Below are 15,380 nucleotides of genomic sequence, written 5' to 3'. Positions count from 1 at the left end.
CCAGAATGTTTAGTATAGTCAACGAGTTAAGAAAAAGTAAAGAGGATATTGCTACTGGCTTGATTAATCTAGGAAAGCATCATTGAGCTTAATAGTATTTGGACTAAATCTTATAAGATAAGGCATAAAGGAGGTAGCAAAAATATTCTGATAGATGGAATATCGTGCCAACTACAATCTTAAATGCCTGAATAATTTTTTGAAGAACTAAAAATGTTGGATTGGGTCAACAAATGGGACACCTTTGTCAAAGCCATAAAACTGATTTAGACTATTTTCAGTTATAAATATATGCATATGAGCATCTCTTGGAATAAACGCCTCCTTTCCCTTCATCCTAGGCACAAAAAATGGCTTCTTTCTATTATCTGCTTGAATTTGAATTATGTGATGGAAATATAAATTTAATAACACCTGATGGTAATAAACTTAATTTCCAAAGATGTAATTTCCCATGGCTTACAAGAGAAAATGTTACAAATTAATTTCTTTTTCTGACCTTATTTTTTCCTATTTTATTCTCCATTTGCTTGAATAAACATAGCTTTACCATTGGTCCATATTGACTAAGCAAGTTTCATCCTTTCCTCCCAGCTAAATAAAGCCATATTTTTGTAATACTGCTGTTGGCTGCTTCACTTGGAAAGCTTCAGTATACATCAGATCTTTCATGAATCAGAGTTTGGCTGCCTCTTTTCTAGTGATCTTGAAAATGTCCAAAATGCCACACAGTTTAAAAACTTAGAACTAAGTAAAGTTGAACACTTTTCTACTTGGCTGTGTTGTAAAGTGGGAAGGGGAAATTACTTTCTTTTGTTTTTTTGGAAGACATTTGCCAGTTGGAGCCTCAAGAAAGATTGAGTTTCGGAGGCCTTTAATTGTGCACCGAAAGGTTATTGCAGAAGATAACATAAGGGAGATGTCATAAAGTAGAAAATTTGAAGCTCAGTAAAAGAGAGCTGTGTGAAGAAATAGGCATTCTGCCAATTAACTGGGTGCTTTAAATAAATAGTTTGGAATTAAAGAAACAGTTGCAAATTTCAAAGACTTGATTAACTTAGTTTATATGGAAATGGGAGAGGGGAACAAACTTCAGATTACTTTAGTTGTAAAGCATACTTACCATTCATTAAAGTTTTGCTTCAAAATATTTACTGATTATAAAGTTTAATAATGTAAAATCAGAGGGATTGTTAATCTAATATTTTATGTTAAACCATCGAAATAAAATTCCAAGTATATTTTGGTGAAAATATGATTATAGGAGTTCAATCTTGAACTATTGACTGTCTCTGCAGTCAGTATTTCCAAAACTAGGCACAGTGTGGCTATGAGTGTGTAGCAGGAAGATCCGATGAAGTCTACACAGTAAATGGTACTTGATCCTTGGGTCTTCTTATCTGTTGAAGAATCACAACACAATTGTGTAAGTAACCAATTAATAATAAAGGAGATGTGTTGGAAAACATTAATGTTCATCTTTCCATAAATATCCGGCTGTTCTCATGTCGCATTAGTTTGAAGTAAAGAACAGCTTTTAGGTTTTGTTACTGTATTTGTTTTATTTGGATAAAAATGCCTTTCATCTAAACAAAAACAAAATGTATTGCATTTTTTATTGAAAGATATTTTTGCTGGATGTAGAATTTGAGGTTGGCGGGTACTTTCTTTTAGCATATTAATGATAAGTGATTCTACTGACTTTTGGCTTCCACTTTTCCTGTTGAGAAGTCAGATGATACATACACTAACTGTAGCTTTTTTGAGGGTAAGATAGCCATCCTGCTTGTTCTCTCCTTTTAAGATATTCTATTTGATTCAAACATTCTTAGTTTGTCTAGGATTAGAATTTTATTTATTTATTCCACTTGGGTTTCACTAGGTTTCTTGAATCTGTCTTGTACTCATTCTGAAAAATTCTCAGCCATTACTGATTTTAAACTTTCCTCTACCCATTCTTTCTCCTCTGTGTCTAGAATTCCAAACAAATGTATTTTAGATCTTCTTAGTCCTCACATCTCATTCTCATGTCTGCGTCTTCCTTTTTTATTCTTTCTCTGCTGAGTTACAGATTATTTCTCCTGAACTATTTTCCAAATTCTTTATTCTGTTTTATCTATGCCATTGGGTTTTAAATTTTGGCTGTTGTAATTTCTAGAAGTTCCATTTGGTCCTTTTAAGGATCTGCCTTGTTACTTTTTATGGAGTCTTGTTCTTGCGGATATTTTAAAATTTATTGTTCTTTTTTCTAAATATTGTGGGTTGCTTTTTAATCTGTGTCAGATAATTCTAAGATTTAAAATCTGTGTAGTCTATTTCTGCTACTGTTCTTGTTTCTCATTCGTACGGCCTTGTTTTCTTGTGCACCTGGTTATTTTGACTGATTATTATCTTAACAGTTTTTTTAGGGGGGTCCCAGGGTGAATGTGCTCTCTTCTGGGTGGTATTGTGTTGCCTCTGTCAGGTTTATGGGGGTCTTACCAAGCAGGGACTCTTTTTAAACCATTTTTAGGATTATGACTCTCTGGCTCATCCACACTGTGGATGTGCGCCTGGGATGTGTGTCTGGGGTGGCCACAGCCTCTCAGATGCCTCGTTTTTCCTAGTTTTTTCCCCCATGCTTTGTCCAGTGCCAGGAGAACCTGCTCTTCATTCTCATGTGGTTGGGAGAGAGGTGATGGGTGAATTCTAGTTCATTCTTTTCCTGTGGGAATCATCCTTTGGAGTCCCAATTTAACATAGGGTGAGTATCTTTAAGGATTTCTTGTTTGGCAGCTGTTAATTCTTGTCTTTTTCTACCTTGCCCCTTGGTGCTGAGAATCTGAAGTGTAAGTAGATGGCATTGGCTGATGCCCTCAGGGCAAAAGTGGCTTTGGTTCTTCTGGGTTTAAGTTTTTTCTCAAAATTTAGCCTGGCAGTTCCCCTAGTCTTGACGATTTTTTAATGCTCTTAGACTAATACATATATGTTTTTGGGTCTATCCAGTGTTTTTCATTGTTTTCAGTGGGAAGTAGATCTGGATAATTCAAGAAATCAAACTGCCTAATGGACTGGGCTGGAGCTTAAGAGACTGTATGTATGCTCTTCTGTGCTGTTGGAGATGTTACAAACTGTATCCCCCTCCACAACATGTTCTTCGCAGCCTCTCTGAAGGCTGAGTTGGAGAGAGGATGGGTCTTAAGGGTAACATTACTTTAATTTGTTTAATGTGCTTGTCTGGCGAAACTGTCAGGGAAAACCATTTTTATGAAAAGTACCACTATTCTTACATTCACCCAGGCATGTGAATGTAGTTCACAACTTCTTCCTGTTTACTTTCCATCTTTTTGAATTGCTTACGTTATTCTTCCATTTCTATAATATTATCTTAATTCTAGGATTACCTTACTACTGCTTGTTGTTATACTGTAGTAACCTCTTAACTGGTGTTTAATTACTACCAGATTGAACATCCTTTTGTGGGCATGAATTTTTATGGCCTCTTGTGAATGATCTGTTTTTATAAGTTGATGAAATACTTTATATGCTCTCACTATAAATTTTTAGTCTTTTGGAGTTTTATTACATAGAATATTTATTTTTTATTCTCTTTTTTATGTATTTTTCTTTCTTCAGTTTGAATATTGTTACCTTCTATAGTTTATGTATTCCGTTTTATAAACATTTCACCAGGTAGTGTGATAAGAGCTGGGAATATAAAAGTAAATACAGCACATTTATTTGTGCTTAGGTTCATATTATAGTGTGGGAGATATATAAATGCTTGTAGTGCATAAATACTGTAATACTACAAGTTCAAATATAAAGGAGAGAATAACTATTATCGAGGAAATCTGGGGAAGCTTTGCATAGATAATATATTAGTTACACAGATATTTTCCAATAGAAACATAGGGAAGGACATTTCAGGTAAGAGAAATATGTATGAAGTCATAGAGATTAAATCATGGCATGCTGCAAAGTGTGCACATAGGTTGCTATAATTAGAGAATGAGTATTTTGGGAGACAAAAATTGAAAGCAGGAAAAGTTGAAAGACTTGGGTTAAAAAGGGATGTTGATGGACCCAAAGAGCTTGTGTAGAGGGGATAAAGGACTGAGTGAATGAGGAGGGTGAGGAGGTATGATTGGGGAGAGTGTGTGTCAGTGGTGGGGCTGGTTGCGAACTGCGTTGTGACAGTGAGAGGGCTGCTGAAGTGGAATGTAAATGGGCAGAATGTGCCAGGGACTGCGAGACTAGTCTCTGATCATCTGTATGGATGTAGCAGTCACTTCAAACAGTGGCAAGAAGGTGGATGTTACGATGTTGACAAGGTTTGGATTTGGACTGCATATGTCCCAGTGTTAGCACGGAAAATCCCTGTCCTGAGAAACCTCTAAGTCCTGGGAAAACTGGGATGGCTGGTTACTGTAATGAGCTGCCAGAAGAGCTGGGTGAATCTGAGTCATTGACTGGTGGAGCGCAATCATCTGTAAGGGAGCGGGGCTGGCCAGAGTGAAGGGAGAAAGGAGGGAATGTGTTTATGCTAATTTATGCTGGAGTTGTGTTCCCAGGAGACAGTGTGGAGGTAGAGCAGCGTTGAGAAGAGTGGTTGAGCATATATGTGGGGCAGGGTTGGTTATAGAGGACATAGTGGAAAATGTTTGGAATGAGTACAAATGAGTTAGGTGGGGTCAGAACTGAATTAGATGAGAACCACTATAAGCGCAAAGCTAAGTCTATAGAAGGGTCTCTATATTGGGCATTGACTGAGGGCAAGGATGAGAGACATAGAAATAATAGAACAAAAGATTCATTGAGAATTTTGGTGTAAAGTTGTTTCTGTTCTGACTCCAGGTGTCAGCCAGGCTTTTAGCCTCCTGGTCGGAATAGAATAATATAAAAACTTTATTCTGGTCTATTTTTTTCACTGCCACTTATTCACTAAGGTTTGATAATCTTATATTTAACCCATTGTCTTTTGCAATATACTTTTCATTTGGTCTCAGGAATAAATAAGTTTTTTAATAAATTTAGTTTTCTTAATATTGCTTTCTAGATGGTCAGCATCATTTATTTTATAATATTTTGTTTACTCATTGTTATTTTATACATCACTATATTACTGGCATTTTTCTAGGCCACATCAGCCTGGGAGTGATAGAGCCCATAAATTGGCCACTTTTTGAGTCCTGCTCCCTAATGCAAGACTGGTGTGTGTATGAGAGAGAGAGAGGGTGGTGTGGTGGTGGGGGGGTGCGGAATTGGTTAATTGGAAGTGACTTATTTCCATCTTCTGTGCCCCTTGTGGCTTCCTAGGTTTCCAGTCTCTGGGGGTGGTATCAGCTATTCTTAGTAAATCTTCTTGTATAATGCTATAAATGCTGCCTGGTACCTGTGTACTGCTGTTCTGTAAGGCTCAGCCAAAGCCACTGCCATAACAGGGACATTGGTGACTTTCAACTCAGTTTATTTACAGTTGTTTGAGCAAACGGTCTCTGAGCTAGGCTCTGAAATTAGATTCCTTGTCACCTTTCTTCTACTATGAGTGTGCTTCCTTTTATTCTGCTCATCTGTAACTCATAGGGCTAGGAACCAGGCCTGGTGGACATTCAGGCTCTCACAGAGCTTTTGCTCTCTTTCTGTAGCGTGCTGGAAACCAGGCTTTTTCCTCTTGTGAGTGGCTGCTGCTTTTGGATTTAATTGTTAGTGGAGTCAACTTGTCTTCTTTTATAAGCTTTCTTCGCTATGGTTAAATAATATAGTTAATTTATAAATTGGCATCTTTTTTTTTGTTTGTGTTATCTGTTGGTGCTGTATCTGACTATAAAGGGTGCTGAAAAATGTTTGTTGAATGGAGTAGAATGGAATGTGTATCTGATGTACCCTGTCAGATTGTCACGTGTAACATATATCTGGTCCTGTCATGCCCAGTTCGGGAGCTACTGTTGTTTTGATTTATTTAGGAGACTTTTAAGAACTCTTGTGTAAATTAACTTTTTTTTTTTTTTTTAAAGAGGTTCTTTTTCTTGTAGAAGAAAAGAAATATGCTTGAGTATAAGTAATTAATCTTTCCTTTTAGTGTAATTTTTAGTTTATTCTAAATGTGCCTGTGCTAATAAAAAAACAGTAATAAAGTAATCAGACGATTGAGTTTTACATTGATCAGCTTGGCATAGTTACTGAGACAACATACCAATTAGAATGTCAGGATATTAAATTACTGTTCATTTTCTAACTTTTAATGTTTTGGATGATTATAAATGGTAAGAAAATTTGTTAGTGAAGTAAGTAACACCATTATATCTATCAATTTTGGTTAATTAACAGTCACACAGTGGTAATTATATCTTTTTTATTTCCTATTTTTCTGTCTTTCCTAAAGATTTACAAGTTATTAACAATTTAATAAAAATATTTTTTCCTATTATATGGCTCTTTCTTACATTTAAATGGAGTATGTTGTAAGCATTGGATTGTAAATAGAATATTGTTTTCAACTAACTTTTATTTTAGGTTGATTGTGTTCTGGTTATTAATTACTATGTAAAAACTACCCTCAAGCCAAAACGATAATTCTAAAACCTAATATCAAAAACTTAAAGCCAAAACCTAACTCTAAAACTTCAAACAATAACCATTTTATTTATCACAATTTTGAGGGTCAGGGATTCAGATTGGGCTCAACAGGGCAATTCTCCATATGGTTTCACATGAGGTTACATGGCAGCCAGTCTGGTCTAGTATGTATAAGACAACTCTACTCACATGCCTGGTGCTAAGGTGAGGACTTTTAGAAGGCTGCACTCTGCTGGGATCCTCTCCATGTGACCCCATAAACTAAGAGGTGACTCCTTCCTTGGAGCGACCCATGACTCCAAGAGAACAAGGCAGAAACTTTCATTCCTCTCAAAGACTAGGCCTGGGACTGGCGTGGTGTCACTTGTGCCATATTGTTGGTCAAAGTAGCCATAGGCCAGCCCAGATCAAGGGGAGGGCAAATAGAGCTCAGCTCTCAATGGGAGGCTGTCAAAGCCTCTAATCCCACAGTAGGATTAATTAATGGTTAGGTCACAGTGGGTTTGGACAACCAAGTGTCCAATATAGATCACAATACTTATTACTGATATAAAATCTACATTTATTAGAAATATTAAATCACGATATTAATATTAAACATTATGATATTTGCTTTTAGTATTTACTTTCTTCACAAATTTTTGATATCCTCATAAAAGAAATGATTCCCAATTGTTTTATTATACATTGGATGTTTTAAACACTTTCTATTAATAATTTGTTTTAATTGTAGTTTTAATATAGAGTTGGAATTGTTAACATGCATTTTTACGTTAGTACAGATGTTTCATTTTAAGAAAAACTGACATGTAAATCATTTATTTACATTTGTTGATGTCAAGCCCCTTTCCACAAAGGGTTTGAGATAGCTTTCAATAAGACACATACGACAAATCTGTATAGAAGTAGAATATAAATAGCAGTGGATAATGAGGATCAAGAAAAACAGTAAATGGCATCACCATTTGTCCAGTGACTGAGCTCCAATCCTAGGAGTCTTTTTCTCCAGATCCCCTTTATTTGCAGTCAGTCTCTGCTGTCTCCAAAATCTATGCCAAATCTGTCTACTTGTGTTTTTTCCACCAGTGCTTCTCTAGTTTAGGCCACCATCATTTTTTCCATAGACCACTGCAATAGCCTCTTAAGCATAAGCAGTGTAAAGCAGATCTTAATTTTGTTCTGTTTAATGTACAGTTCTTAGTATAAAAGTCTGTCTTTACCCAGGTCTGAGGGCTCTGTCTACCTCTCTAACCACCTCTTCACCACCACCTGCCTGCCACTGTCCTTCACTGGCTTTCTTTCTGTTCCTCCAACTCACTAGCCTTTTTCCCCTTTAGGAAAAAGGACCTTTAGGACCTTTGCACCAGCTGTCACCCCTGTTTGGGATGCTCTTGCCACAGGTTTGCTTGGCTATCTCCTTTTTATGCAAGTTTCCATTTAAATGTCACCTCTTCAGAGAGACTTTAATTGACCACACAACTGAAAGTATACATCCATCCATCCATAGCACTTCTCCTTGTTTTGTTTTCATCATAACTTGTTACCTGCTGGTTTCTTGTTTATTGTTTATTGTCCATCTCACCCCATTAAAATATAAGCTTCATGAGAGCAGTTTTTTTATTTTTTTGCTTATTTATAGTTGGAGCCCATCTGCTAGAAATAGTGCTTTGTACATAGTAGGTCCTCAGTGTTTTAGAAAAAATGAGTGAATTGTACACTTAAAAAAATCAAATGTTAGAATTAATGGTGGTATTTTTAGGGTATACGTTTATTTTAGAAAAGAGGATTCTTTTCCTGGGATTTACTCTTTAGACTGGTGATCTATATCAGAATCACTAATGGACCTTTTAAGAAAATATACAACTGGTGTTTGTAGGTCTAGATGCCAACTGAAATCTGTAATTTTGAAAAGCTCCACTGCACATCTGATGTACATTCTTGCTTAAGAACCAGGGCTATATAGAAAACTTCTGGTCAGATTATTTATAAACATGGTCGAATATTGTTGATTGGAAGTTTACAGAATAAATCTCTGGGAAGCCTTATTTATATCTTTATTTCAGAGGCCAATGTAATAGATTAGTGGTTCCAAAGCGGTGTGCTCAAGATGATCATTTGGGAATGTGGGAAGTAAATAATACAACATATATTTTTAATCTCATTTTTAAGCTTTTTTTTTTTTAGAGAAGGAATGTTTTATGTATATAATATTACAGTAATACATGTAATTTATAAGTATATGTATTTTGGAAGTATGTGCTCAAAATATTTCATTGATAAAAATATGCGATCCAGAGAGGATGGAGATGACTCTGCCAGTCAGGATAGGTTATGCAGTGGTAAGAAATGACGCCCAAACCTCAGTGACCATCGAAAAGGTTTGTTTCTTGTCCATGCTCTGTGTCCTGTGGGCCATTTACAGTCCTGCTTTGCGTCATATTGATACTACAGCTCAGGCTGATTGACCAGCGTTTGTCTGGAACTTCACCAGTTGCTGTGGCAGAGGGAGGAGAGAACTGGATAAACAACGTGCTTGTAAAGCTTTAGCTTGGGAGTGGCACTTCTGCTTAGATTTCACCGGCCAAAGAAAGTTATATGGTCACGCATGAGTCCAGCAGGTAGGGGATGCATAACCGTCCATCTGCATCGGGTGAATAGCAGTGCAGTCTACACAGACAGTCTATACCTGTCTGTTAGCTGTGTGAGACGTTTGCCTCTCCAGAGCTCACTCTTAGTCTCCTGTCAGGGTTTCTGGCAGGATGAGACTGCTCTCCTACTTTATGGTTTGATGAAGAATGTCAAAAAGAAAAACACACAAACACAGCCCCAAATCCAGAATTCTATTAGTACGGTAGCATGTATAATAATATAGGAACATTAGTAGGGTAGCATGTATAATAATATAGGAACATAATATACAACATATAGGAAGAAAACTTTACCCAAACTTTTAGAGCTTAGTGTGATTTGTGCTTGACAAAAAGATTATACCATTACACTATGTGCCACTTGAAACATTCCTGTACTGACTATTGAATGGGTCAGTGTAGTTCATAGGGATTGAGGTGTGGGGAATTTAAGTAGTGGTGGAACAAGAAGAACTTCACAGCTCAAACGTTAGGGTCTTTGCTGATTGAAAATTAACCAGAGTGAAGGTTGAGTATATCTGGAATAGTAATGTAAGTCACTCAGGAAGTGTGATTCCATTTAGAGAAGTTTGTTCATATACTTCTATTCAGGAAGATGTTTTTTATGAAGTGTGATATATAGCAGATCCTTGAATAATGCCGTTTCATTCAGCTTCATTTTGTTATAATGTTGATGAGATGCTGTAGGAACTTACTCTTTTTTATATCAATTAGCTTGTGGTAAAATTGGTTTTGTTATACATCATTTCTCTTGAAGTCACAGAACCTATCGAAGATGTTAAGGGAGGACTTACCCTAACTCGATTGTAAGATATTGCAGCGATAACCTAGCTTGCTTTATTAGTTATTTTGAATAATCTCTAAAGACCAGTCATGTTAGTTTAATAAAGTGACTCATAAAATCAATAGTTTTAACTCATAAAAATGTACTCAAACCAGTTTTGTTGCAGGAAACATTTTATTCCTGTGAAAAACCTGGAAAATAGATGGTAATCAAAATATATAGTACTGATACTAATAATAAATTTACCATTTATTAAGGGCATGCTATTTGTTATACCTATTCTAGACACTTTCCATACTTTATTTAAAAGCAACATGAAGTAGATATTCTTTATTTTACTGATGAAGAAACTGGTGTGAAGAGGTTAATTAACTTGTTCAAGATTTGAACTTAGGTTTCTGCAATTACAAAAACTATGTACTTTCCACTATGCAGCTCTGCTTTTGTAATTGCTCCACTATAACTGTTTTTACTCTCTTATATGAAATTTTTTGTTAGTAGAAGCAGGAAGCCATTTAATTTTGTCTTGGTCTTTTAGAGGATGAGTGTTTGCAAGGCATGGGAGACTGAGAAAATGAAATATGCTCATATTTTTTTTTCAGTAATTTTTAGCCAGAAAGCAGTAGAGAACACTCAAGATAATTTTAAAAATTTGAAATAAGTCAGTAGCAGTTTATACTAATAGTAAAGTTTCAGACAAGTATCCTACATTTTCAATGAGAATTCTCTTTGGAATCTTAATTTTGATTATAACTAAATAGATAAATGAAGATTTAGAATATGTGTGATAAGTGGATGAACTTTTTAATTCACCAAGGAAAAACAGTATTTATGAAAGGCTAGAATGCAGGAAATGACTTGCGTTCTAGATAGCATGCTTGTGATTTGGGATGCACCTGGTATTTCGCTTGAATGGTTTAGAAACATTGAATTCCTTGGAATTTTATTCATTATTTCTAATCTAAGTAATTTTTTGGGGTACATTTCAATGGAAGAAAATCTTATCATGTTCTTTAATTATGTACTCTAGGTTTCATTTGAGTGCTTGAGACTTTTTAAAAATTGAATCTTGATTATATTTTTTAGGCAGAAGACTATTTGAACAAGTGAAGCCTCTTGGAACTAATGTTGTATAACAGTTGAACAGATGTGTGCTTCCCTGCTTCCTTGACATTTACTTCATAAGCAGTTAATGACTTATAAACACCTGTGGTTTTAATACAAATATTTGTATTGACTTTAGGGAAGGGAGAGATACTATATTACTCGAGAAGTAATAGTAGTACTTATATGTTGTCATGAGATTTGTTTAGTTAGAATCCAAAATAATATTAGGACAAACATCTGTGTGTTCAAAAATACCTATTTCTTTTTTGCTGAAATAAGTGATTACAAAAGGACCATGGTGGGTTAACACATTTGGTCTCAACTTCAGTTTTGTCAGATTCAGTCTAACAAAAACCAGTACATGCAATCAATTATAATTATCCTTAGGTAGGGAGAACAAGCATCTATATTAAAATTTTATTTAATTTCCAATATGTTCATCAAGCAAATTTGAAAAATATTTTCATATTTAAATGGAAAATTCATGAAAAGAATAATGAAAAGTCTATCATGAGATGTGAAGATTTCTTTTCCTTTTTTTATTGTATCTGTTTAGTCATTTTCTTTATCAGTGCTGTTTGAGAATCACCTCTCTAAAACTGGTCTAAAACATAACTACTTTCTTTCAAACATTATCTGCAGTGTCTGTCTCGTGTATTTGCATTTTGAAGGATTTAACTGTGGAATGCAAAATAAAAGGTAAATAGTCTATAGAGAAGTTACTGCCAACAGAGACGTGTGTAAAGACGAAAGCAGAATAATCTGGTGTTAGCTCTTAGAGAAATATTTGCTATTGCTAAACCTCAATTTAAACACTCGAGAATGAGCTTTGATTATATGTTATATGTGCTGAGATATCCTTACAAACTTTTACATATAAGACTTTTCATGACCTCTAGTTATATTACATTTTTAGTTTCTATATTTTTATCTTGTTCATTACCTAAAAGAGATTGAGGTGAAAAATTTCAATTGACGTTTTCTTGTATTGATTTTGATGTTACGTGTTTGTTCAACTCTCTTGCAAAGCAATATCATTTTGTTTATTTGGAGACTGCATGGCTTTGTGGGTTTTAGTGTCAGACTTTAGTTGGAAATCCAGTTTGATTTTTATTCCTATTAATTAGCTGTAAAACTAAGATAGTATCTACCTTGTAGGGTTGTTGGTAGAATTAAATGAGATGGTTAAGTAAAATGATTAGCATGTTAACTAGTGGATGGTATGTATAGCTCTCAACTTTCATTGACTTTTGAACAATCTATAGATTGACACACCTAAACTACCTCCTCTGTGCTCTTTCAACTTGCACATAACAACCAGTGAGCAAATGTTTTGATCCATTCCATAGTAGTGAGATAGCTGTCAGCCAGCTAGTGATTCTGTTTGTTTATTGCTATCATTATCTTCATATTATTGTTTGTGCAGTTACCGTAGTATCTTGTAAGGGGTTTTCTCACTGTGCCCTTTAGAAACGGGCCACAGAAGGGCAGGGATGCAGTGACGGTGGGTTGAATGGGCAGTGCTTTGGGCCCAGCCTTATTTCAACCAAAGCAATTTTTTTTTCTAATTTGTGCAACATGATATCTTCCTAGGTAAGATTTCCTTTGAAGAATTATTTTCATTCCTTAACAGACATTTGAAAATCAGTTTTCCATTGGATTTCTACCTTCTATGGAAAAACAGAGAAAGAAATGCTTAACTATCACTAGTAGTAAGAAACATTAGTCTTTGACTCAATAGATTTGGATAAATGTGGAAATTATCAGGCATGCCAAAAGTGGTGATTCTGCAGTGTCATTCTGATACTTATTGGATTTAAGCTGGTCAACAGTATCTTTGATTTTGAAGCAAAAGAACAAAATTAAAACGATATGCAAGGAAACGGTGAATGATTAGAAATTGAAATAAAAAAATACCATTTATAATACCTTTGGGAACATGAAACATCTAAGGGGTAAATTTAATAAAACGTGCAAATATAGAGAAGAAAATAGAAATTATCTGTAATCTCTTTGCCTAGAGTCAGACAGTTTTATTTTGATGTAGATTTTTTTCCCACGCATAAACTTACAAATGAACAGATATTTGGAATCTCTTAAAGATTTATTTACTCTGTTTTCACCTATCTGTATTAGTTTACTTTCACCTAATAGTATTTCACAGGAATCTTCCTATGATAGTAATCATAAATTTTCATAATTTTAAAAAGAATTTTACCGACTGCATAATATTTCATTATAACACATTTCATTGACTTTTATTTTACTCTTTTAATCCTTTAAAAACTAAGAAGTATAACCATTGCCAGAAATATATGTGAAACAAAAACACATACTTTAGTAGATTATTATTAAGTGAACATTAGTCTGTTATTCAGGTGAGGAATAAAGCATTGCTGTTACCCTTGAAATGCCTCCTTGTGCCTTTTTTCAGCTAATCCTTTCCTAGAAGAACCCAGTTACCTAACTGGCTTTCATTCATGGAATCTTGTTCCCTTGTGTACTGGAGATTGTATTTGGAAAGTTATTTGGAGGGCCTAGGAGGATTATATCTTTCTCCATAAGGTTGTCATTTGTTTCATCTGTGGATCTCGGGGCAATGTTAGTCTAGGATAATTTTTAATTATATGCAGAATCTGAGGTCTCTGACCCAGTAGATCCTTATGACAGCTGATAAACTTCTGGTTCAACCCCACCTAAGTCCTTCAGGGTCTTAGAGAGTAGGAGATAGTTTATCCACTTTTGACTGAGTCTCTTTGAAGCTGCTTTCTGTGAATTAGCAAATATAAAAGTGGGCTTTAAATGACAGCCCTTGACTTCTGGCCTGGCAGTTCCTAAGTAACCTGTGGCACCTTTGATGCAGATGGGTTGGTCTAAATTACGTAGTTTACATTAACCGAAATTTAAGGATTTTTTTTTTTTAATGATTCCATTGAGTTTTTAATTACTATTCCTGAGTTTTTTTATGTTTCTAGAAGTTCTTTGTTTCCTTCCCCTTCTCTTTAAAATTTTTTTCTTAAATAACTTTTTGTAGTTTCCCATTCATACAGCTATCATCGCACTTGTCTTTTATTTCTTTACATGCCTGTATGTATTTGAGTCTTTTGTTTTTGCTCATGAAGGGATGTATTATTGTGTGCCTTGTTATATAAAATGCAGTGTGTTTGACATTGTATTTATAAGTATTTGTAGGAACCCTTTGAGGCATGCTGTGAATGTACTTTGAGTGGATTTGAGTTTGCTTCTGCCAGGTGTTTGGGGCATTTGAATTAGGGAACCACCTTAAAACAAGTTCGAGGTTTGGTATTTTTCTAATGACCCGTATTGCATTTGAGCATTAGGGTCTCAAACGAAGTGAAGTTAGATACCTTACTTCATGTGGGCCTGACCCTGTGTATTTAATCTTCTGTGCTTTAAAGAAGATGCTTTAAAAATTTTTGTCAGTGTTTCTTCTTTAATTACTGTGAGAAGTTGATCTGAATAGAACCTGCTTTACTGAAACATCAAATTCCACTGTAATTATTTAACTGAGTACTTGTTGGACAGTTAGTTTTTCTTATTATTATCATAAATAATGTTGTGATGAAGAAAATTTGTTCTTATTTATTTGTCCTGTTGTTTACTTAAGATTAATCCTGGAAGTAAAACTGTTAGGATCTGTGTGTTTTAAGGCTTTTTGATATGTTTTGTCAAAGGGCCCTTTGGAAAGACTGTCTCAACATTGTGTATTCACTTTTGGATTGCTAGTCCTTGTGTCCTATTGCCGAGGGGTTTATTGAGAGTAACTCAGATGTCAAGTGATGTAAATATTTCCATCAGTTTGTCATTTGTAATTCATATCTATTTACAGATCTTTTATTTCACTGTATAGAAGTTGAACATTTTTATCTAGTTAGAGCTATCTCTTATTTTTAAAGCCATAATTAGTCTGAGATAATAGATTTCTAGTTGTTCCTTAGCAAAACTAGTGTTTTAAGTTTGGAGTTGTTTTATGTGTCCAGAAAGTTGAGAAATAGTTAAATCACTCTTAACTGCAAATAGGTATTTTAATAAATTAACATAACTCTTGAATTGGGATAATGCTCATTTTTAGTCTATATTAACCTGAGTTTTTATTATAATTCCTTTCCTTTTGTATTATAATACTTTTTGTTTCTGTGCTACTGTTCTTTTGTTATATGTCCTCAGAAATTGGCAGAGTGGAAATTTGAAAGTATATTGAATTTAAATTTTCTTCCTTATTCTGGCTTTATTAATGATAATAGTGATTTAGTAATCATATT

General features: G+C 34.7%; 1 protein-coding gene across 2 annotated transcripts in view; it reads left to right on the top strand.

Moving 5' to 3' along the window:
* Window positions 1–15,380, top strand: part of LOC105302064 (DNA primase large subunit-like) — a 77,935-nt gene that overhangs the window by 34,609 nt on the left and 27,946 nt on the right. The gene's annotated exons all lie outside the window — the stretch shown is intronic.

Source organism: Pteropus vampyrus, unplaced genomic scaffold (genome assembly GCF_000151845.1).
Source record: "Pteropus vampyrus isolate Shadow unplaced genomic scaffold, Pvam_2.0 Scaffold260, whole genome shotgun sequence".
Taxonomy (NCBI): Eukaryota; Metazoa; Chordata; class Mammalia; order Chiroptera; family Pteropodidae; genus Pteropus; species Pteropus vampyrus.
This window is presented reverse-complemented; position numbering and strand designations above follow the sequence as displayed.